General features: G+C 42.1%; 1 long non-coding RNA gene across 1 annotated transcript; it reads right to left on the minus strand.

The window, feature by feature from the left end:
* Positions 1–1,121: 1,121 nt before the first annotated feature.
* On the minus strand, positions 1,122–21,755 carry LOC116983126. The gene is made up of 5 exons (XR_004414617.1): positions 21,429–21,755; positions 15,193–15,268; positions 8,411–8,511; positions 4,842–4,988; positions 1,122–3,699 (listed from the first exon to the last, which is right to left on the minus strand). It is a non-coding gene; the product is annotated as an uncharacterized LOC116983126 (long non-coding RNA).
* Positions 21,756–24,561: the final 2,806 nt, after the last annotated feature.

Here is a 24,561-nt window from a genome sequence, read left to right on the forward strand (position 1 = left end):
AAGTCAGCGCGCCAGATTACCATAGCTCCTCCTTTGTCGGCGGGTTTGGTTATCAAGTCGGGGTTGCTGCAGAGTGAGCGGAGGGGCTGTACGTTCAGGGAGGATGAGGTTAGAGTAAGTCAGGGGAGTGGAAAAGTTGAGGCAGTTAATGTTATAATGCTATTGGCTTAAAATAACATTTTAACTGGATGATACAATGCTGATACAAGTCACACGAATAATACACTGTATACATAAATATGATTGGTTTTTAATCATACACAGGAATGTGGATTTTGCTGGTTTAGACAGAATTTATACCATTCATCTATAATTTTTTGGAGTCATGAGTTCAAGCACTGTACTGTTCATTGTCTTGCAGTGGAGGTATTCCCACACTGCAGTCCTGAATCCAATATAACTTCCAGGATTTAACTCCTAGGTCACCAAAGGAATATATTTCAAAGTCTAGTTGATGCGTGCTTTTGAATGGAACAAATGGCTCATGGTTTTTCCATGTATCCATTGGCGTTTTCCTTCCAAGTAAAGGTTGTGGGTTTGTTAGGAGCTGCTCAGGAATTCTTGGAGAGTAACTTCAGTGCATCTTGTTCTAATCCACAAAATAAAGGAGGTAATGAATGTTCAAAGTGGAGAATGGATGTCAATCAAAATATTTGCTATTTCCTGGATAATGCAGAGTTCAAGTGTTGTTGTAGCTGCCCTCAGCCAGGTATATGGAGAATGTTCATTACACTAGAGGTATATTTGCAAATGGTTGAAAAACGTTGAAGTTATAAGATGTGCCATTCACTGTAAAATACATAAACCCTAGAAGATTTTAGCCTGTGGAAGGATCACATATGCTAGTTATTTTGTTCAGAACAGAGGAGGCTGCAGTAGATGATACTTATACCATATACTATGAAAGCCCAGTTAGAGTGATCAATTTCTCATAGCAGAGGGGCCAAAAACTGGAGGGAAACAGTTAAAATAAATATTGAAAGGATTAGGGAGGTGGTGAGGTAAAAATAAAAATAGCATCCGTTGAGTGTTTGACATCAAGAATTCACTGCCTCAAAAACAGCTGGAAGAACTCCATAGACACATAGAAAATAGGTGCAGGCGTTGGCCATTCGGCCCTTCTAGCCAACACTGCCATTCAATGTGATAATGGCTGATCATCCACAATAAAGATTAGGAGGGAAATGGTCAGGATCCTTCTTGAGACTGTTGGAAAAAATAAAAGATAACTATTGGTAAGAGTGGGGTGGGGCTAGAACTAGCAAGTGTTAGGGTGATTCAGGTGTGGAGAGGTTGATTCGTGGATGTGCCAGGAGGGGGCGAGATGGGTGGGGATAGGAACCAAGCTGGAGGTGAAGCAGGGAAGACTAAAGGATGCAAAGGTGAAATCGGATGCGAAAGGAAAAAGAGGAATGAAATGTAGCACTAGAGGGAGGGATAGTGGGTGGAAGGGAATGTGGGGTGGAAGGAAAATGGGGGACCTGGAGTAGGGAGTGGTTGGGAAATGAGTGGATGAAGGAGGGCTAAGAATGTCAGAGGGAGGGGGAGTGGAAAGAAAGCTACGAGGTGCTGGTGTACCTCAGCGGGTTGGGCAGCATTTCTGGAGAACATGGATAGGGGACGGATCCAAGGATGTCTCATGCCCAGTGAAGCCCTCAGACTGATTGTAGCGGGGGGGGGGAAGAGGATAGGGAGGAGAAGAAAGCTGGAAGAGAGATGGGTGGGACAAAGCCTGGCAAGTGTTAGGTGGATAGCAGTGTGGGGGGCAGGGAGTGGTTGATTGGCAGATGTTTGGATGAAGACCAGAGATGAAAAGACATATAGTATGAGATAAGGCAATAAGCATAGACGAGGCACGATATGTGAAGCCAGAGGAAGGAATAGAGGTGGAAGGGGAGGAGGGTGCAGAATGGGGAAGGGTAAATGTGTGTGCTTCCAGATGGGGCGTAGGGAAGAGAGGAGGAACAAAAAGGGGGGGGGGGGGGGGGGTGGGAAAAAATGTTGTGTGCTGGGGTCGAGGAAGCTGGGTAAATGGGATGGGGTTGCGGAGTGTTACCTGAAATTGAAAAATTTAGTGCTCATGCCTTTGGGTTGTAGGTACCCAAGTGGTAAATAAGGTGCTGGTCTTAGTTAGTAAAGAAATACATATTTAGGAACTTGAATTATGTGGAAGTAGCTAACAGTAACTAATTTCATCTAACCCACAGTGGCTGCTCTATACATTGACAATAAATGCTGGGTCCTTGATTTTTTTCCATGTTTGAAATACAAAGAGCTTGCATATATATCAAAGTCAGGTGAATTATTGGGAATTTTCCTACAGGAAAAGATGAGTATTCCTGGTTTCTCCGCACTCCTCAGGATCAGTCTTACCACTCGTTCCGCAGAGTTTATATTTGCTTCAGGAAGTTATCTCTGAACAGAACTGTAGAAACTGTTTCAGATGTACTCACTGTAGCTTGTCCAAATTTGTTGCAAGTTAAATTAAATAACCTGTAATTCAAAGTGCCCTAAAGAGTGGAAATACCGATAAGGTATCTGGGGAGATGAACAACTCAATGTCAACCTGCAGGCCACATTTCGTCTGTCAAATACGATGCGATGCAGATACAATAGTGGTGTTTAAGAAGCACATGAACATGCAGAGATTGGAGGTACATGGATCACATACAGATAGACCGGGTTAGTTTAATTTAGCATCGTGGTCAGCGCTGACATTGTCCGTCAATGGGCTTGTTCCTTGTCTTCTATTTTCTATATCCTTGGCTGTAGGATGTGCAGGACATTTTTCTTGTGCTAACATCGAGCAGCTGTAGCAAGATGATAACAGTCTAAAATAGCCAGATCAATAAATTGGTTGGCAGGTAGTTGGCGTTGCTGTTGTTGTTTGATTTGGAGGAATGAGTCACATCCTTTATTTTACATTTCCTTTGCCTCCTCTATTCTTTTGCCTTTGCCTTTGCTTCCCTTCTTCTCACCCTCCTGACGACAGTGGTTCATATGGAGTTGAACTCCAGAGTTTTACCATGTTACTTATCTCAGACGCCTCTCATGCTTAGATGGATTCAGATCCTTCCAGGAGCTGTACTCTTATGTAATTACGTGCAGGAATCCTTACAGGACGTTTTTTCCTCGGTCCAAATCAAAGATCTCCACGGTTTGTTGAAGGATCAATGCCTTTGATGCCTCAGTACACTCAGCTGTACACGGTGGCTAAAAATAATATTGCCAAGATTTCTGGAAGCGCGTAACAATGTGAGGTTGAAATGACAGCAACTGCTTTTTCATCATCGCGGTACTTGGATGTCAGGCACCAGCTGCTGGGTTGTCAACATCCACAACTCCACAGTCCATGTTAGTAGCATGCTTCTTTACTGGCAGAATATCATCAAGTCTTTAAGCAACATTCATGCTAGATGTTGCTACATCGTCCGCTGGTGATAGCTCACAATGTATTTCATGGCTTTCATCCCTATATGAAGCACATGTCAAATCACATAGGAATAAAAAGCCATAGGACACAGTGGAGACAAATCATCTTTTGCATTCATGATGAAGGATCATTGACTTGCCATAACTATCATGGAAACATAATTATAGCTTACAATTAGCTTTTCATTTTCCAGACTGATGAATCAGACCCAGAGCTTGCATTGCTGAATCCTCGTGAATCCACTATCTTCGCAGTTACGCCATTTTCTAGGGGAAAAAACATTAAACTTGCAAATGTTTCATAGAATTAGAGCAGCACTGTTTAGACATTCACTTGGATGCAACATTATATGAATAATATATTCACTTACATTTTGTTAGCCTGTTTAACATGAGACAGATTCTTGAAATTTAGAATAAAGTGTTCCCACTTATTCCTATTTTAATATTCCCACTTTTAGGTAATATAATTTGTCAAGAAATATACCCTATTTTTAATTTGGCTACTAACGATGCATTTATAATCATTTTAAGAATTCAACTGAATGAGCACAGCCTGTCTTTGACCAGCCAGCAAGGGCAGAGTAAAGGTTGGTCACTGTCGATAGGCTTTAGGGACTCACTTGATTAATGTATGGTAGATGGAGAAATGAAGCTGATGTTGCATATTTGATCTATTTACAAGATTTTGCCAAGTCTCTGCACATTAGGGATCTGAAACAGTTAATCAATTGGTTGATAACGTGAATAAAGGGACCTTGGGCTTTGTTTTGTTTTTGTACTTTATTGTTTTTTGTTATTTATTGAACATTTTTATTGTTTATTATATTATCCATTGAGTATTGTGCTTAAACCTTTGGTGCTGCCGCTGCAAGTAAGAATTTCATTGTTCCCTTTCAGGACATATGTCAATAAAACATTTTTGATGACTAAATATATAGACTTAAATACACTAAACCCTGCATTATGAGTAAATTTAAGTTTTAAACTGAGAAGAAAGTTTAATCAGGGACCCTGCACCGGTTTCACATCATTTCATATTTTTATATTTTCTTATGATAAAGGAAATTGTACCTTTCCACACAAACTCTTATTGAATGGTAACTATTACCATGGAGGTACATTGGTTAAATGACTTCAGGATGCAATTAAATATGGTTCTCTGAGAGATTCATTGAGAAGGGCGTTGGTGAGGTAAATCTATAATAAAGTTAAGCTTGCCACACCTAATGGCATCACCTTGTTCTCACTCAAACACTCCAACCAAGAATCAAATGCAAATAATTTTTCTCTGTTCAGGGACCATGCAGTTTAACGACTGTTTGTAATTTGAAGTTGGGAGAGCAGTCAAATAGACTCAGATATTTGCAGTTTGCTGACACAATGGAATGTGCTTAAACATTATTCACCTGTTCCACTCCTGAACTACTAGATTGATGATAGACACAAACAGCTGGAGTAACTCAGCGGGACAGGCAGCATCTCTGGAGAGAAGGAATGGTTGATGTTTCGGGTTGAGACCCTTCTTCAGACTAGATCGATGCTCCCTGTGACTCCTGAAAAAGGGTAACAATAACATTAAACCTTTAGATGTTTAATTTTGTTACACGAGCTAGAATTCATTCAAAAACATTTACCAAGACAGCAATAGGAACCGTTGGCAGCAGTTAAAGTATTATACAGGAGATGTTCTATAATGAGTGTATGATGTTAATGTAGATCTACAGTCTGCTGCATCAATGCCAGCACTTTCAAAGCACTCAGTATTCAAGAAACAAGGAACTGGAGCAGAGTGGCATAGCTGGTACAGTTGCTGCATCAAAGCTTCAGTGTCCCGGGCTCAATCCTGACCTGCGCTGTAAGTGTGGAGCCTGCATATTCCCTCTTTGACTACATAGGTTTCCATCAATGTTCCAAAGACAAACGGTTTGGTTGATTAAATGGCCGCTACAGATTGTCCCCAGTGTGTACATGAGTTGTAGAATCTGGACATGGAGTTGATAGGATGATGGGGGGAATAAAATGAGATCAGTGTAGGATTAGTGTAATTGGGTTCTTGATGGTTGGTATGGACTTGGTAGGCCAAATAATCTGTTTCCATATTGCATGATTTTACAAGAAGAAACTCCAGCCTCTCCTTGCAAATGGAGCACCTCAGATCATTTCCAACTGTGACGTAGTCCCCACTGAGATATGATGATTTAAGACATAGATAGGGCAACACAGTGGCCCAGCAGTAGAGTTACTCCCCAGATTATGTCCATGTGTCTTTCAGGATAACAAGATGGTTTTTCACATTCACACATAGGTTGGGTTAATGGTGGAGCATTCTCACTTGATTTCTTCTTCATAATACAGGTTATGTTCCATTGGTCATGGATAGGTAACCAAGTGATTGCAAACTGAAATAGGAATTGGCACAAGCACAAGAGGAGCAACAAACACTCCCCTGGAGTTTGTAAAAAAACCTCAAGAACAGAATTTGTTTCATTCCCTGGTCATCCTAATCACCAATGAAGTAACCTACCAAATCTGGCATTTGCCAAGTCAATCAAGGATGGCCAACCTTGCAAGATTTTTATTTATTAAATGTAAAGGATTTGATGAACAAGCTGACCCAGTAAGTTATCAAGGTATCGCATGACGGACGCAGTATTGGATTCATCAAGGGAACGCTAGGAAGTGCTGGAATTAATGGTGGATTCTACCAGTAAGGTCAGGTTTTAAACATGACAGCTGGCGCTATGTTTCTACAACATTTCATTTTGCCATTAATTAACTCTGCAAATGCAATTCTCACCGGTTCATCTGAGCTAGAGTCAAGCTAATGACTTTGCAGGCACTTTGCACAAATGCCTGCTGTACTTGCTAACAAAACCACAGCTCTCTGGCCTGATTTTCTTCGTGCCTTGGTGATTGCTGTAGCAATTGTATACCAGCTCACTCTTGTTGTTTCTAGCAGCCAGCAGGTCTTACTTTTACAGTAGACATAGCAGCAGCCGAGAAAGAAAAGCAGGAATTGTGGTGAACAGTAACACTAACGTGAAAGGAGGGGCACTACGATAGAAAGAGGGTCAAACATTCTTATGAGGCAATTTTACAGATCATTATTTACACGTTGTTTTGCTCTTTTACAATAAAAGCCTAAGGTTATTTTAGCTGATACAAAATTCATTCTTTTGGCCTATAATTAATTAAGATTAAATGTCAAAATATGATGGGATCTATCTCAAATTATTCAGAGAGGAAGAACTGGAGGATTGATGAAGATCTTTGTATCCACTCCAGCCATGAGGCGAGGTGTTGGAGGAGTGGAGAGTAGCTAAGGCTGTTCCTTTGTTTAAGATAGGAAGTAGGGATCATCATGCTATTATAGGGTGGTGTGTCCACATCAGTGGTAGAGAAGCTATTAGAAAGGATTATTAGGGATAGGGTTTACTCACATTTGGAAGTCAGTGAGTTAATTAGGGCCAGCCATGCCCAGAGTAGATCATGACTTACAAACTTGATCAAAGAGGCAGCGGAGGAGGTGCACCCTCGTCTTTGACAACGCATGTTGTGTGCATAGATTATGGTAAGGTAATTGGTAAGATCGCTAATGGTGGGATGATCCAGAAGATTAAGATGCATTAAATCAATGGTGATTTGGTAGTTTGGATTCAGAACTGGCTTACTAATAGAAAACAGAAGATAGTGGTGGAAGGATGTTATTCTGTCTGGATGTCTGTGACCAATGGTGTTCCACAAAGACCTACACTGGGATCCTTGGGCTTATGGCCTTGACCATAAATGGAGATGGGTTGATTAGTAAGTTGGCTGAGGTACCAAAATGGATGTTGAGGACAGTGAAGAAGGCTATCAAAGAATACAGCAAGGTGTAGATCAGTTACAATTATTTGTGGAGTAATAGCAGATGGTCCTTAACCTGGGGAAGTGTGACATGCCACACCTTGGGAGGTCAAATGTAATGGGAAAGTATATAATTAACAGCAACACCCTTAACAGTATTGTTATACTAATGGATCTTGAGCTCCTAGTCCATTTCTCCGTGAAGGTAGCAAAATTAGTAGTGTAAAGAAGGGCTATGGTATGCCTGCTTCCATTGATTGGATCATTGAGTGTAAGGGTCAGGAAGTCATATTGCAGTTTTGTAAAATTTAGTTCAGTCTGCAAGGGAATGTTGTGTGCAGTTCTAGTCACCCCGTTACAATAAGGATGTGGAGGCTTTGGTAAAGGTTTTCCAACATGCTGCCTAGATTAGAGGGTATGAACTATAAGGAGAAGTCAATAAGGACAGGCTTGGATTGTTTTCTCTGGAGTGTTGAAGAACGAGGGGAGACCTAGTTAGAAGTTAATAAAATTATGAGTGGCATAGATAGGGTACACAGCCAGAACCTTTCATCCCAGGGAGGAAATATCAAAGATGAGAGTGCATAACAAAGGTGAGAGGGGGAAAGTTTAAAGGAATTGTGCAGAGCAAGCTTTCTTTAAACATAGAAAATAGATGCAGGAGGAGGCCATTTGGCCCTTCGAACCAGAACCACCATTCAATATGATCATGGCTGATGATCCAAAATCAGTACCCCGTTCCTGCTTTCTCCCCATATCCCTTTACACAGAGAATGGTGGGTGCCTGGAATGGGGTGGTGGTGGAGGCAGGTATGATGGTGGCATTGAAGAGACTTTTTGATAGGCATATGGATATTTAGAGAATATGGGGGAAATGGGTGACGTGCAGAGGGAAAAGATTAGTTTAATTTGACATCACATTTAGCACAGACATCAGGGGCTAAAGGGCCTATTTCTGTGCTGTACTGTTCCACGTTTCAAACTATTTTCAGCAGACATTCTGGCATATTGTTTTGTACCAACAGCAAAATGTCCACTGTGTCAAGCATTATATAAATAAATGGAGAGCCCATGTTAAAACTAAGACTCTGCATGTATACAGGGTTGTGATAACAAATATTTTTCTTACCCAGTGCTCAGCAGGCCAGCATCTATTCCTAGTTAATGTTTATCTTTGTAGACATAGTGGTGAGCCACTGCATTCCTTCTGGTGAAGGTTCTCCAGCAGGGCTGTTGGGGAGGGAATTTGGGGATATAAAAACTCAGTGAGGAAGAAACAGTGGTACATTTCAAAGTCAGGATGGTGCATGATTTACAGGGAAACCCAGTAATGTGGTTCGAATTATTCAGACATAAGCAGTGAGAAGCTCAGCCATATTCAAATCTTGTTCCCGCCCTATGTTTAAATGTATCAAGGCTCCAAATGAAAATTGCAAAAGTAAAATTTAGTTGTCAAATACTACTATGCTCAATGTCCTCCCACCCAGTCTACGTCTCCGTGTACCCTCAATGGAAACAATGGATTAATTTATATAATTACTCACATTCCTTCAACAGCTTTTGTTTCATCCACCTATCCATTCTAATCCAGAACATCCTCCTAACTAGGAATTATAACTGGGAATACGATTCTGATGGACATACGGGGATTGGGCACCAGACGGTTCCTCCTTTCCTCTAGCTGAGTAAATGTAAATTCACTTCTGCAGTAGCCTTCAGTAAATCAATAGAGTTTTCCTTAAGTGATCTCCTGCGGTCTCACATTTGTTTCCCAGTGTTTCACTTGGCACTTTTCCTATTCAGGTTCCAATTAACATTGAACTCAGGCCTCAGGAGATGTCATCAGATCCCAATCTGCAAATTCAAACAAGGACTAGGCACTGTGGCACAGTGGTAGAGTTGCTGCCTTACAGCACCAGAGACCCGGGTTCGATCCTGACTTATGGGTGCTGTCTGTAAGGAGTTTGTACGTTTTCCCCTGTGACCTGCTTTTCTCCAGGATCTCCGGTTTCCTCCCACACTCCAAAGACGTACAGGTTTGTAGGCTAATTTGCTTGGTAAAATTGTCCCTAGTATGTGTAGGAAGTAGGATGGCGTTAGTGTGCGGAGATCGCTGGTCGGCGCGGACCCGATGGGCTGAAGAGCCTGTTTCCCCACTGTATCTCTAAACTAAAGAGACATCTTACCATTCTAGAATGTCCATCCCTTCCTTTGTTACAAGATGAAGCTACTTCTACTGATGAAACCAGGAGAAAGCTCAGGAGGGAGAGATAGATCAGCCATGATTGAATGGCGGAGTAGACTTGATGGGCCGAATGGCCTAATTCTATTCCTATTCCTTATGATCTGATGATTGTAAAAGTCAGTCAGTCATGATGCAGCTGTTTAAGATATTGGTTAGGCCATATTTTGTGCAATTCTAGTCACCCCATTATATAAAAGAAGTACAGCTTGTGGAGTGGGTGCAAAAGAAGTTCACCAGGATGTTGCCCTGATAGGAGAGTATCAGCAGTAAGTAAAGAGTGAACAAACAGATTGGGGTTTTTTTTTGGATCATTAGATGATTAGGGACAATGTATTAGATGTATATTAAATTATGCGAGGAAGATAGTCAGCATCATTTTCCCAGGGTGGAAATGTCAAATACTAGAGGCCATATCTTTTAGTGAGAACGGGAAAGTTTTTTAAATGACTTACGAGGCAAGTTCTTTTACATGGAGTGGAAGGTGCCTCGAACCCGCTGCCGTGCGAACTGGTGGAAACAGTTACGATAGCAACTTTTAAGAGGCATTTAGGAACATGAATAGACAGAGAATGGAGGTATCCAGACCATATGAAGTTAGATCAGTAAAGGGGCTGTCCCACTTGGGCGACCTAATCTGCGAGTTTAGAAGAGTGTCTTCGACCTTCAAACTCGCAGCATGGTCGACCCTAGGTTCTAGGAGGTCACTGGAACTCTCCTTCACGCTCGAGGGAAGTTCCCGAGCTAGGTCGCGTAAAATTTCTCAGCATGTTGAAAATTTTTCCACGAGTAAAATTTGGTCGGCATGGGTCTTTTTCACTCGTGGTGCAGTGGAGTGGGGTCGCTATTTAGTTACATTCAGTCGAGGGCAGCTGTAGGCAATCTCCTTTGCTGACCAGGCATTTTGATTGGCTCATTGGAGTTTTCAGGACCAAGGAAGACCTACCGGTAGGTAAAATGCCCGCTAAACTTTATTATACTTCTTAAAAGTGTCTTCACTCCTTCCCCTTCTTTCCCCCTTCCCCCCCTCCGCACTCTCTAAAGGGCTTACCGTTACTGTGCAGCCATTTTATCTTCTTCTTCATCGCGGGTGTCAATATCAGACAGCGCTCCCCCGCTTTCCCTGACCCCCACGTTCGCGGATTAGGTCACCCAAGTGGAACAGCCCCTTAACTTGGCATTATGGTCAGCACAGACTCCAAGAGATGGAGAGCCTGTTCCTGTGCTGTACAGTTCTATGTTCTATATGCTATGTTCTATTATTTCAGAAGGGATAATATGGCACCGCTCTGAACATATTCAACTTCTATTTTTCAGGTTTTCACAAAAAAAACCTGTGGTTTCTGGAGAGGAAAAATTGCAAACGAGATGAAGCAGGCAACCTTTTGAGTCTCAAGCCTTCAATTCAGTCTTGCTTTCTGTGGTCTGTTGACAGTTCCTTGAAGCTCCCGTGGCTATTCTCAGTTAAGGCAGCTCGAATGCAGACATCTTTACTGCTGCAACATCATTAAAAATGTATCACACCAATTCTCTCTCGAATACGCTTCAGCGCCTTGCTAAATAGTTTTCCAGTCTTTAATGTCTGAAGGTGACAACAGCCTTTACAATGTTCAAAGTCCTTTTGGCAGGCAACTTTCCCTTGGGCCTTGCAGCATATGCAGTGAACTGCTTCCTCCCAGGAATCGCTCTCTGTTTTTGACAGGGACAGAGTAGCTTTTAATGAGAACCCTGCACTTTCATCTAAAAGTTCAGAAGAATCCAATTTGTTCAAGTTTGTATTTCAGTTATTGTTTATTCTAAATTATATCATATCTTCTTTTCTGTGAGTTTTGGGATTATCAAAGGAAATATCCTGGTAATGGGGAATGATTATAGACAGAATGGTGATTGGTCAGCACCCAGAGACCATCCAGGATCATTGGAGATAAAGCTCACTCATTCTACCCAGAAAAAGAGCAGTGGGGCCAACTTTATCTGCTGACATCGTGTTTGTCAGACCCATCACTAATTCTGTTCGCCCAAAGCAGAGGAGCAATCAACAACAAAGGCATAACAATAGAATGCGAGTCAGAGGATAGAGATGATGAATATTTTTAATGTTTTAGTCCAATCCCCATTTGAATATTATAATCCATTCTGTGTTCCTCAGGAACCAATTCCCATCTGTGTTTGCACAGCAATGAAAAGCCAAGACTACGAACTATTGAGAGTCCAAGGAGATGCATTGAGATACTAAGGGATGGTATCTGCACTTTCACATAAGCAGGAATTAGGCCCTTCGGCCCAACTTGCCCAAACCAACCAACATGTTCCTTCTACACTAGTCCCAGCTGCCTGTTTTTGGCCCACATCCCTCTAAACTTACAGTGGCTTGCAAAACTATTCATACCCCTTGAACTTTTCCACATTTTGTCACGTTACAACCACAAACGTAAATGTATTTTATTGGGATTTTATGTGATAGACCAACACAAAGTGGCGCATAATTGTGAAGTGGAAGGAAAATGATACATGGTTTTCAAATTTTTTTACAAATAAAAAACTGAAAAGTGTGGCATGCAAAAGTATTCAGCCCCCTTTACTCTGATACCCCTAAATAAAATCCAGTGTAACCAATTGCCTTCAGAAATCACCTAATTAGTAAATAGAGTTCAAGAAGGAACTGCAGATGCTGGAAGATCGAAGGTACACAAAAATGCTGGAGAAACTCAGCGGGTGCAGCAGCATCTATGGAGCGAAGGAAATAGGCAACGTTTCGGGCCGAAACCGTTCTTCAGACTGATGGGGGGTGGGGGGGAGAAGGAAGGAAAAAGGGAGGAGGAGGAGCCCGAGGGCGGGGGGATGGGAGGAGACAGCTCGAGGGTTAAGGAAGGGGAGGAGACAGCAAGGGCTAGCAAAACTGGGAGAATTCAACGTTCATGCCATCTGGACGCAAATGCCTGCTGCACCCGCTGAGTTTCTCCAGCATTTTTGTGTACCCTAATTAGTAAATAGAGCTCACGTGTGTAATCTAATCTTAGTATAAATACAGTTGTTCTGTGAAGGCCTCAGAGGTTTGTTAGAGAACATTAGTGAACAAACAGCATCATGAAGCCCAAGGAACACACCAGACAGGTCAGGGATAAAGTTGTGGAGAAGTTTAAAGCAGGGTTAGGTTATAAAAAAAAACCCAAGCTTTGAACATCTCACGGAGCACTGTTCAATCCATCATCCGAAAATGGAAAGAGTATGGCACAACTGCAAACCTACCAAGACATGGCCGTCCACCTAAACTGACAGGCCGGGCAAGGAGAGCATTGATCAGCGAAGCAGCCAAGAGGCCCATGGTAACTCTGGAGGAGCTGCAGAGATCCACAGCTCAGGTGGGAGAATCTGTCCACAGGACAACTATTAGTCGTGCACTCCACAAATCGGGCCTTTATGGAAGAGTGGCAAGAAGAAAGCTATTGTTGAAAAAAAGCCATAATAAGTCCCGTTTGCAGTTTGCCACATGCCATGTGGGGGACACAGCAAACATGTGGAGGAAGGTGCTCTGGTCAGATGAGACCAAAATGGAAGTTTTTGACGTAAATGCAAAACGCTATGTGTGGCGGAAAACTAACACTGCACATCACCCTGAACACACCATCCCCACTGTGAAACATGGTGGTGGCAGCATCATGCTGTGGGGATGCTTTTCTTCAGCAGGGACAGGGAAGTTGTTCAGAGTTGATGGGAAGATGGATGGAGCCAAATACAGGGCAATCTTGGAAGAAAACCTGTTAGAGTCTGCAAAAGACTTGAGACTGGGGCGGAGGTTCACCTTCCAGCAGGACAACGACCCTAAACATATAGCCAGAACTACAATGGAATGGTTTAGATCAAAGCATATTCATGTGTTAGATTGGCCCAGTCAAAGTCCAGACCTAAATCTAATTGAGAATCTCTGGCAAGACTTGAAAATTGCTGTTCACAGACGCTCTCTATCCAATCTGACTAAGCTTGAGCTATTTTGCAAAGAAGAATGGGCAAAAATTTCAGTCTCTAGATGTGCAAAGCTGGTAGAGACATACCCCAAAAGACTTGCAGCTGTAATTGCAGCGAAAGGTGGTTCTACAAAGTATTGGCTCAGGGGGGCTGAATACTTTTGCACGCCACACTTTTCAGTTTTTTATTTGTAAAAATTTTTGAAAACCATGTATCATTTTCCTTCCACTTCACAATTATGCGCCACTTTGTGTTGGTCTATCACATAAAATCCCAATAAAATACATTTACGTTTGTGGTTGTAACGTGACAAAATGTGGAAAGGTTCAAGGGGTATGAAAACTTTTGCAAGCCACTGTATCCTATCCATGTACCTGTCCAAATGTTTCTTAAACGTTACAATAGTACCGGCCTCAGAGTGGACGAGCTTCTGCTAAATCTGAAATGACAACTCTGTTTCTCTCTCACAAATCCCACATAACTTGCTCGGGATTTCCAGTATTTTCTGTTTCCATTATCTCATTTTTGTCGTGTTTTTTTTTTTACACAGAGTAATCAGGAGGAGTCAGGGGTATGTGCACAGCATTATATTGATAAGTGAATTAGTTAGTTCAGTGCCATCATCAGACTGAAGGGTCTCGACCTGAAACGTCACCGATCCATGTTCCCCAGAGATGCTGCCTGACCTGCTGAGTTACTCCAGCACTTTGTGTCCTTCTGTCTTTTGCCATCATCTCAGTTTAGTTTCATTTAGATATACAGCATGGAAACAGACCCTTTGGCCCACCGAGTCCATGCTGACCATCGATCACCCCTTCACACTAGTTCAATGGGTATCCCACTGTCCCTGTGAGTACCTCACTTTCTTTGTGAAAATGATGCAAACAGCATGTTAGTAAAGTTCTTGCTGTTATAGTTGAGTAAGCCCCCATATTTGAAGCACTTGTGTCCTGCAACCTTCACTGTAAACAGGACCAGAATGCAGTTCTTTCATGAGGATATATTACTAAAATACTTCTAAGCAACAAATCGTCCACGATTCAAGGATGGGGTGACTGGCCAGAGTTTGGAGCAGCCCCTCCCTACTCATTAGGGTGGCACAGTGGCACAGCATTCGAGCTATTGCCTTACAGTGCCAGGGACCTGGGTTCAATCCTGACTACGGGTGGTGTCTTTACGGAGTTTGCACGTTCTCCCTGTGACCGTGTGTTTTCTCTGGGTGCTCCAATTTCCTCCCACATACCAAGGGAGGTGCAGGTTTGTAGATTAATTGGCTTCAGTAGAATTGTAAATTGTCCCTAGTGTGCTAGTGTATGGGGTGATTGCTGGTCGGACAGTCTAGGTGGGCTGAAGGGCATGTTTCCACGCTGTGTCTCTAAAAACATTTTTTAAATCTACTGATTTTTTAATATATTCGAACTTCAACCTACTAGCTGCGGCTGTCTGGAGGAATTCAGAAAATTAATCAGCAGATCACACCAAAAAAAAGGATAATGAATCCCTGGAAGCCTGATTGCTGCTGTTACATGCTGTGTCAAATTTGAAATGAAAGGAGTTGTGTGACAAGGAATTTTGTCGCAAATAATTTGTTACCAAATTACCAGATGCAATTTTTGTCATCATTATTTTAAGTTAATATATATTTTATAACAGTGCTATTTGCTTTCAAAAATAAATATATAATTTAATAAATTAAGTCATACTTGTCAATAAATGTGTTGATCCACCACAGGTTATTTTACTTTCTTCTCTGGCAAGATTGGCATTTCCACATGCAATCTGCGAATTAAATAAAATCCTCTTTCATTGTTGTTAACACCAGCCTTTCTGCATTGAAATCATAAATGGCAAGCATCGGCACAGCATTTACTTTTCCCTCTCAAATTGGAAATGGATGCTGTCAGTCAGTGGGAATTCTCTGGAATAGGGTACATAGGGCCTGTCCTACTTGGGCGGGCGTCATTTGCGCGTCATTTACGCGACATCATTTACGCATCACGACACACGTCGCGCGCGGCGCCCCAGGATTTTGTGATTCACAAAATCTTCGCGCGCTACCTGCATGACGCGCAAATGACGCCCAAGTGGGACAGACCCTGTCTGTCTGTGTCTGAAGCTGGGAATTTCTGCAGCCAGACAGTGAGAATGATCTATATTTGAAAGCTTTCTTTGTGCAGATAAACTTATCAAGTTAATCATGATTGAGGGTTGTTGTGGGGATCGAGCAGCTCCCAAGACTGGAGCTACCATTTAACTCCATAGCATACCTAATTATGAAAGAAAATATCCTGCCTTCAAACTTCAAACAGCTTTTGACCAAAGCAACCAACAAACCAACCATGTAAACATATTTAGTTTCAGTTTAGTTTAGAGATACACTGTGGAAATAGGCCCTTCGGCCCACCGAGTCTGCGCCAACCAGCGATCCCCGCACATTAACACAAGCCTACGCACACTAGGAACAATTTACACTTATACCACGTATACAAAACCAAAACCAATCAGCCTACAAACCTGGACGTCTTTGGAGTGTGGGGGGGAAAAGATCTCGAAGAAAACCCATGTGATCACAGCGAGAACGTACAAACTCCATACAGACAGCACCCATAGTCAGGATCGAACATGGTCTCTGGCACTGCAAGCACTGTAATCGGCCTGTCCCACAGGCGATTATTCAGGCGACTGTCAAGACGTAGCAGGTCGCTGAAAAACATGCGACTGGAACGGCGACTGTCAGAGTGGAACACACACATACATACACACATCGCTTCCTTCACCAGCCAGTTATGCAGGCGGGGGACAGGGCAAGCGGGGGGAGCGCTGTCTGAGTGAAATTCACACGGTGCAAAGCCAATGTGATACAGACACACACCACGATGAACAGGAAGGTTGGCACTGTAATTAAGGCGGTGAAAGCACAGTGTATGGGAAGGGTCACAAATCCTATAAAAGAGGGAGGGGGGGGGAAGGGGGGAGAAGAGGGAGGAGTGGAGGCAACTTTTAAGTAGCCAGAGATACACGGCTGTGAAGCTCGGCGAACATTAAGATTACTGGTCGGTTATCCTTGGTTCAGAAAACTACTGTTTTTTTCCCCAATGAACCAATGAAATTCACCGATCAGCAACGCCGACAACCTACGACCTCCGGGCGACCAACTACCACTGCACCTACGTCAAGAGAATTCTCGCTACTCTCCATGGCGTCAAAATTCTGGTTGCAATTTGTCGCGAGTCTGAGGGCACTACTCACGACCATGAAGTAGACTCCCCAGCAACCACCCGCGAACATGTGGTGACCATGTGGCGACCGCATAGTCTCCTGTAGTCACCTACAAAGTCGCCTAAGTGGGACAGGTCCATAAGGCAGCAACTCTACTGCTGCGCCACCGTGCCGCCCTTATATTTTTGGCGAAATATATTTTTTGTTTGTATTCTGGGAGGATATGATTCTACTTCACCTTGGGATCACAGTCCAAAGAGGAAACCAAAAACAGAGGGATTATTGCTATACCACAGAGATTGAATCTGAACTATTTCCTTCAAATAATTTTAATACATTGCCTCAAACAGTAAAAACTAGATGTTTTAAAGTATAGATCTTGGCATGACATTATGCAGTCTCAGTTAATAGTCAAACTTTATAAAAGTGCAAATAATGAAGCTTGAACAAGTTGTTCGAATGAGATCAGGCTCAGTGGGTGGCAGTCTTGTCTCTGTCAGAAGCACCAAGACTCATTCCAGAGACTCACACAGAAAATCAGACGGCATTGTAGCTCCAGACATTGCTGAGGTAGTACTGGAGGTGTTCTCGTCTAGATAAGACACTAAACAATGGCTCCACTAGCTTTCTCAGATGCACAAGTCCCTCTGTCACTATTTTGAACGTGTTCTGACCAAATGTGTGGGAAGGAACTGCAGATGTTGGTTTACACCTTCTTCAGATTGGTCTTGACCCAAAACATCGCCCACTCCTTCTTTCCAGAGATGCTGCCTGTCCCACTGAATTACTCCTGCATTTTGGGTCTATCTTATTTTGTGTTCTGACCAATTTTCATCCCTCATCTAAAATTATGAGACCAACTTAACGGTTACATTGCTGGTGGTGTGATATTACTCCACCTAAATTGGCTGCCACTGTTCAACAGGAACCACACTACTGTCTGTAAAGTGTTCATGGCATCCTGAGTTGAATGTAAAAGCAGCCGTATGAATGCAAGTCTTGTTTAATGTTCAACATTTGATGAGATTCACAATCCTTTGATTACATTACCCGAGTGACTTTTTGAGTGCTTTGTAATTGGTACAAGTGGGCATCCATTATTTATTAGCTTAGATCGAATGTGTCCACACAGCCATGCAGTCACGTTCATTTCAAGTCTGAATCATTGGGTAGCAATCAGGAACAGGAAGCCCTGCTTATTTTCTTTCCCCCAAACTTAACCAAGGTTTGTTAATTAATCAGTGAAAAGATAAAATCTGACCTATTATGCTCACTCATTAAACTAGAGGCTTAGATGGACATTAGCCAACTGTGGCAAACTATGCCATTACTTTCTGCAAGGTGAAACTGAGCAGCTTCAGTGTCAATAATACATCCCTCCCAGCTGAGCTCAATGCTTTCTGTGTGTGCTCACTTTAAAAGGAAAAACAATGATGTACCTTCATGGGGCGCCTCAGCCTGAGATCAATGTCCATGTGATCTCAGTTTCCAAGGACAATATCATAATGGACTAATGGATGCATTAGTAATAATCTTTCAAAACTCTTTAGATTCTGGAGTAGTTCCTGAGGATTGGTGGGTAGCAAACGTAACCCCACTTTTTAAGAAGGGAGGGAGAGAGAAAACGGGGAATTACAGACCAGTTAGTCTAACATCGGTAGTGGGGAAACTGCTAGAGTCAGTTATTAAATATGGGATAGCAGCACATTTGGAAAGTGGTGAAATCATTGGACAAAGTCAGCATGGATTTACAAAAGGTAAATCATGTCTGACGAATCTTATAGAATTTTTCGAGGATGTAACTAGTAGCGTGGATAGGGGAGAACCAGTGGATGTGGTGTATCTGGACTTCCAGAAGGCTTTCGACAAGGTCCCACATAAGAGATTAGTTTACAAACTTAAAGCACACGGCATTGGGGGTTCAGTATTGATGTGGATAGAGAACTGGCTGGCAAACAGGAAGCAAAGAGTAGGAGTAAACGGGTCCTTTTCACAATGGCAGGCAGTGACTAGTGGGGTACCGCAAGGCTCAGTGCTGGGACCCCAGCTATTTACAATATATATTAATGATCTGGATGAGGGAATTGAAGGCAATATCTCCAAGTTTGCGGATGACACTAAGCTGGGGGACAGTGTTAGCTGTGAGGAGGATGCTAGGAGACTGCAAGGTGACTTGGATAGGCTGGGTGAGTGGGCAAATGTTTGGCAGATGCAGTATAATGTGGATAAATGTGAGGTTATCCATTTTGGTGGCAAAAACAGGAAAGCAGACCATTATCTAAATGGTGGCCGACTAGGAAAAGGGGAGATGCAGCGAGACCTGGGTGTCATGGTACACCAGTCATTGAAAGTGGGCATGCAGGTGTAGCAGGCAGTGAAGAAAGCGAATGGTATGTTAGCTTTCATAGCAAAAGGATTTGAGTATAGGAGCAGGGAGGTTCTACTGCAGTTGTACAGGGTCTTGGTGAGACCACACCTGGAGTATTGCGTACAGTTTTGGTCTCCAAATCTGAGGAAGGACATTATTGCCATAGAGGGAGTGCAGAGAAGGTTCACCAGACTGATTCCTGGGATGTCAGGACTGTCTTATGAAGAAAGACTGGATAGACTTGGTTTATACTCTCTAGAATTTAGGAGATTGAGAGGGGATCTTATAGAAACTTACAAAATTCTTAAGGGGTTGGACAGGCTAGATGCAGGAAGATTGCTCCCGATGTTGGGGAAGTCCAGGACAAGGGGTCACAGCTTAAGGATAAGGGGGAAATCCTTTAAAACCGAGATGAGAATAACTTTTTTCACACAGAGAGTGGTGAATCTCTGGAACTCCCTGCCACAGAGGGTAGTCGAGGCCAGTTCATTGGATATATTTAAGAGGGAGTTAGATGTGGCCCTTGTGGCTAAGGGGATCAGAGGGTATGGAGAGAAGGCAGGTACGGGATACTGAGTTGGATGATCAGCCATGATCATATTGAATGGCGGTGCAGGCTCGAAGGGCCGAATGGCCTACTCCTGCACCTAATTTCTATGTTTCTATGTTTCTATAAGGGAGTTTGCGAGGGTGAACCCTCGGAAAGCTCTGTCCCTGATTGTGTACTTGGCCACATTCTCTAAACCTGCACCAATCAAGTGCTGGAGTTTTCAAAGACATCTTCAACCTCTTACTATGATAGTTTGAGGTCCCCACCTGCTTTAAAAGAACATCCAGTACACAAGAAGAGCAAGGTGACATGCCTCAACAACCACAACCATTCAAATCTGTTGTGAAAAAGAGCTGTGAGAGGTTGGTTATGATGCAACTTAACGCCTGTTTCAGTAAAGACCTGGACCCACTTCGATTTTCCTAATGTCATGCCTACTGCCCGCAGGTCAACAGCGGATACAATCTCACTGGCTCTCCACTCGACACTAGACCATTTGAACAAAATAAACATGTACATCAGGGTATTGTTAATCAACTACAGTTCAGCATAGTTGTTCCCTTTCAAATACATCATCAAACTCGGAGAAGTGGATCTCTGCTCTTCTTGATGAAAGTAGATCTTCGACTTCCTGATTGGCAGACCTCAGTCCGTGCGGATTGGCGATTAACACTTGATCCATGCAGACTATCAGCACAAGAGCACCTGAGGGATGTGTTCAGTCCTCTACTTTACTCACTATACCCATGATTGTGTTGTCAGACACAACTCCAATGCCATCTTCAGATTTGCAGATGATATCACCATTATTGACAAGATCAGTTGGTGCACAGGAGGAAGATCAACAATACAGTTGAGAGATGCCAAAACGATAATCTTGCTCTCAACATTAATAAGATTAACGAGCTGATTGTTGACCAGGAAGGGAAGGCTGAGGGACCATGCACTCATCTTCACTGGTGAGACAGCAGGAGAAAGAGTCAACCGTTTTCAAGATCCTGCACATACACATTCCTGATGATCTTTCCAGGGCTCAGCAAATTGGTGCAATCACACGGAAAGCCCACCAATGCTTCTACTTCCTCAGAAATCTGAGGAGATCCGGCATATTGCCATGAATATATCGCACTTCTACAAGTGTATGGCGGGAGAACATGCTGACTGGTTGCATCATAGACTAGTTTGGAAATTTGAATGCTCAAGAATGAGGGAGGCTGCAGACAGTGGTGAACATTGCTCATCCATTCCAGGTACTAACCTCCCCACCATTGAAGGGATCTATAAGAAGCTCTGCCTCAAGAAGACAGCTAATATCACCATCGATCCACATCACTCTGACGAAGTTCCCTTGTCCCTACTGCCATTGGGATGAAGATGGAGCCTGAGAACCATTACCTCCATGGCTAAAGACGGCTTCTCCCCATATACCCATCAGATTTTTGAACTGTCCTGCAACCTTAAATACAACCCTACCTCTGCACCAAACCCACGAACAACTTTGCACCATAGTTGCTCTACGATCTTTGATTTTGGCACTATCATGGTCTAGTTGACAGAATAACTGATCATTTATTGTATATTTATTTTTGTTGTTGCATCTACTGTGCCTGTGAAACTGTTGTAAGCATGAATTTAATTATTCTGGTTCATATGAGGTTCATATAACAAATAAATACTCTTGAATCTCAAATCATTTATCTAAGAAGGTTATCAGAAAGGTTTGTTTTTTAAAGCAATTACCACACAGCATAATTAGTTCACAAACCAAAAATATATATAGAAAATATAAACAGATCACTTACTTTGAAAGGTTGAATGTGGTGGCCCCAGCCATTTTATTTTGTGTCTCTTCCCCTCAGAATGTTGAGGTCTTGCTTCTTGACTCGTTAACTGCAAGAAGGGTGCAATTTATCGACATCCAGAAGAAGAATCATTTAGGGCAGCGTATATAATGCCGGAACTCACAAAGGCTAAAGTACTCTCTCGCTAAAGCAGTCTGCTGCATTTAAAAATGAACGCTTTAAAAAACGAATAAATAGCACTGTCCAGCGTTGAATTCGACATTCTCGCTCTTTCAACTCACAGAATGAAGGGCAGATGAAAGAGCCTCCGTGTGTTTTATCTGTGCACCGAGGGACATCCACATTATGTACATATAATGAAGATCAGTGATGCCTGCCATGCACTGCAAACTCAGTGGGCCAAAACGCAGTATAATTAATGAAATAAAACTATTTGATGCTTTGCAATATATGACAGACTTTGTTACCATCTTCCAGAGATAAATATAGATCTTGCGCTTTAGTTCAAATACTTTCTAATTATTCTCCACCTAATTGATATGTAAGAGACTCAGAAGCTATCAGTTGCTTTAGAGGTCATGACTTTGAGGCTATAACCCAGTTAACAGCAATAAAATTCCAACTTTCCCGAGAGACTGCTGAGTCCTTTCTACTCATTTATTTTCCCTTGCACTGGATTCCCAGTCAAAGCAATGTACTGTGGTCAATTTACCTCATTTGCAGCTGTATCTCTAAATGGTGCCACTACAGGAGTTTGCACTGTATCTGCCAATGACTTTGATGGATAGACATGAGACGAACACATGAGGCAGAGAACTAAAGAACTCTTCAGTCAGAGGGTGGTGAATCTGTGGACTTCTTGCCACAGAAGGCTGTGGAGGCCAAGTCAATGGATATTTTTAAAGCAGAGATAGATAGATTCTTGATTAGTACAGGTGTCAGAGGTTATGGGGAGAAGGCAGGAGAATGGGGTTAGGAGGGATAGGTAGATCAGCCATGATTGAATGGCGGAGTAGACTTGATGAGCCAAATGGCCTAATTCTGCTCCTGTCACTTATCAGAAAGGCTGCTATACCTCTGTATGGGAATTGGAGACAGTCTGAGGTGGAATATGGGCTTGAGTTTTCATGGAGTACAGTGTGGTTCTTCCACCAAACTTATTCCTAATGGAGATTAAATGGGTGTGTTGGAGCCACAGTGCGGTAGATTAGACGTGGTGTAAAGAATGTGAATTTATGGCATGGGACAAACTATGCAATTGTTTTCACATTTTCTTGGAGTTGCTGTTCCTATTCAATTTCTGTAGTAATGGAATCTGGCAGGGTTGTTTAAATTTTCATATAGTCACTAAAGTTTCTTTACACTTTTATTTGAAGTTGCCTTTTTTTATTGAAGGAGAATAGGCTTATCTTGAATTTCTAACATTCAGTGCCATAGTGCAGGTGGACTGCAGAGTGCTCACTTTGTTATCTATTTCAGTCAGATTGCAGTCATAGTGGGTGAGTGTTTCACCACAGAAAAGAAGGGAAAGTTGATGGGTGCATCAATCTGGTAGTCAGAGGGATCCAGGGAGTCGAGCTAATGGGTGCTTTTCTCTGATCGTCATAGGGATTCAGAGATTTGTGTTAATGGGTGCATTACTCTGGCATTCACATGCATGCAGACAGCTGATCTCTCTAAGTTGATGAATCATTTGGTGTTACCGCATGCTATAGCAATATTTCTTAAACTCTGGGTTCGAATACAGCTTGAATTACAGATGTGCTGGTGTAAATCTATTTGGAGTCTATCAACTGGTCTTATTTGAAAAATACCTTTCTTTCTTCAGCTTCCCTGACAAAAATCAAAGCATCATTCAAACAGTGTGAGCCATCCCTCTATACAATAGATGTTGAAATACCTTTCTTTCGAACAAGCCATGTGTTATTTGATTTGTTCGAAAGAAAGGTATTTCAACATCTATTGTGAAGAGGGATGGCTCACACAGTTTGAATGATGCTTTGATCAATCATCTTTTCTATTCTAAAATATATATTTTTTAAAGGCATCCTAATCACTTTTCTTGCTCAACCCTGATGAATCTTATATCCAGTTCATACACCCTCTGCTATTGCTAAATCAAGTTAATTTATTTATTTTTGGATCTACATCTTGCATTACTTTATAAAATGCCATCAAAGAATTCAGAAAAAAGCTAATTCGCATTAAATAGGAGTTGAATGGTGGTTCTTGTTTTTGCTCATGGAATGCACACAGCCTGGATATAAGATTGAATATATATTGAACGTTGCATATACGTTACATTGCATTGTGTTACAGATATATATGGAACGTGTGAAATCAAATTGGAGGTTAGGGTTAATGGGGTACAATAATGAGGAATTACAATGCAATGATTAAGTCATGGGATGAATGACCAGACTGTCACAGCAGTTAATGTAAAAAATTAAACAATGCATTTTAAAAGGAAGAATTATGCAAGACATGTGGCCAAATTTTATATGGAATATATATATCTTGCAGATAAATGGTTTAACGTAGCTGCCGCATAACTAAGGCCTTACAAAAATATGTTTCCTAGCTGGAGGGTTAAAATATGTGCAAGGAAGTAAGGATACATTTTCAGAACAGCTTGGTTAAGTCATAGATGAGAGTGTCCATAGAAGCAGGCACCTCCATTTTAAATATCTATAAATGTAATTGAAAATTTGCAGTCTGGATTCATTATGACTTTGATAGGAATGGAGAAACACAGAAGTGAAGGAGGAGATGGTAGACTAAAAGGTAATCAGGTGACTTTACAGGTCAGGGCTCGGATAGGCTGGTATTTCTTTCAACCAGCCAATATGGCCACCAAAGGAATAAGAAGCAAGAAAATCATGCAGAAATTCAAAAATAATTAAAAAGGTTATGCAGATTTACAGTTCAATGGTACAAATCACAAATTATTTCGAAACAAAGTCAGAAATATGTTTAATAGACAGTAGACAATAGTAAAAAGGAGGAAAATTATTAGAAATAGGGGCTGATCAGGAAGATGGAGTTCCGTCAGGCAGCCAGTGTGGAGATAACAGTAGTAGAAATCCTGTGGATAGAATGGCATTATTTTATATCTCCAACTTTTATTAGTTTT

Source organism: Amblyraja radiata, chromosome 18 (genome assembly GCF_010909765.2).
Source record: "Amblyraja radiata isolate CabotCenter1 chromosome 18, sAmbRad1.1.pri, whole genome shotgun sequence".
In the NCBI taxonomy this organism is placed as follows: Eukaryota; Metazoa; Chordata; class Chondrichthyes; order Rajiformes; family Rajidae; genus Amblyraja; species Amblyraja radiata.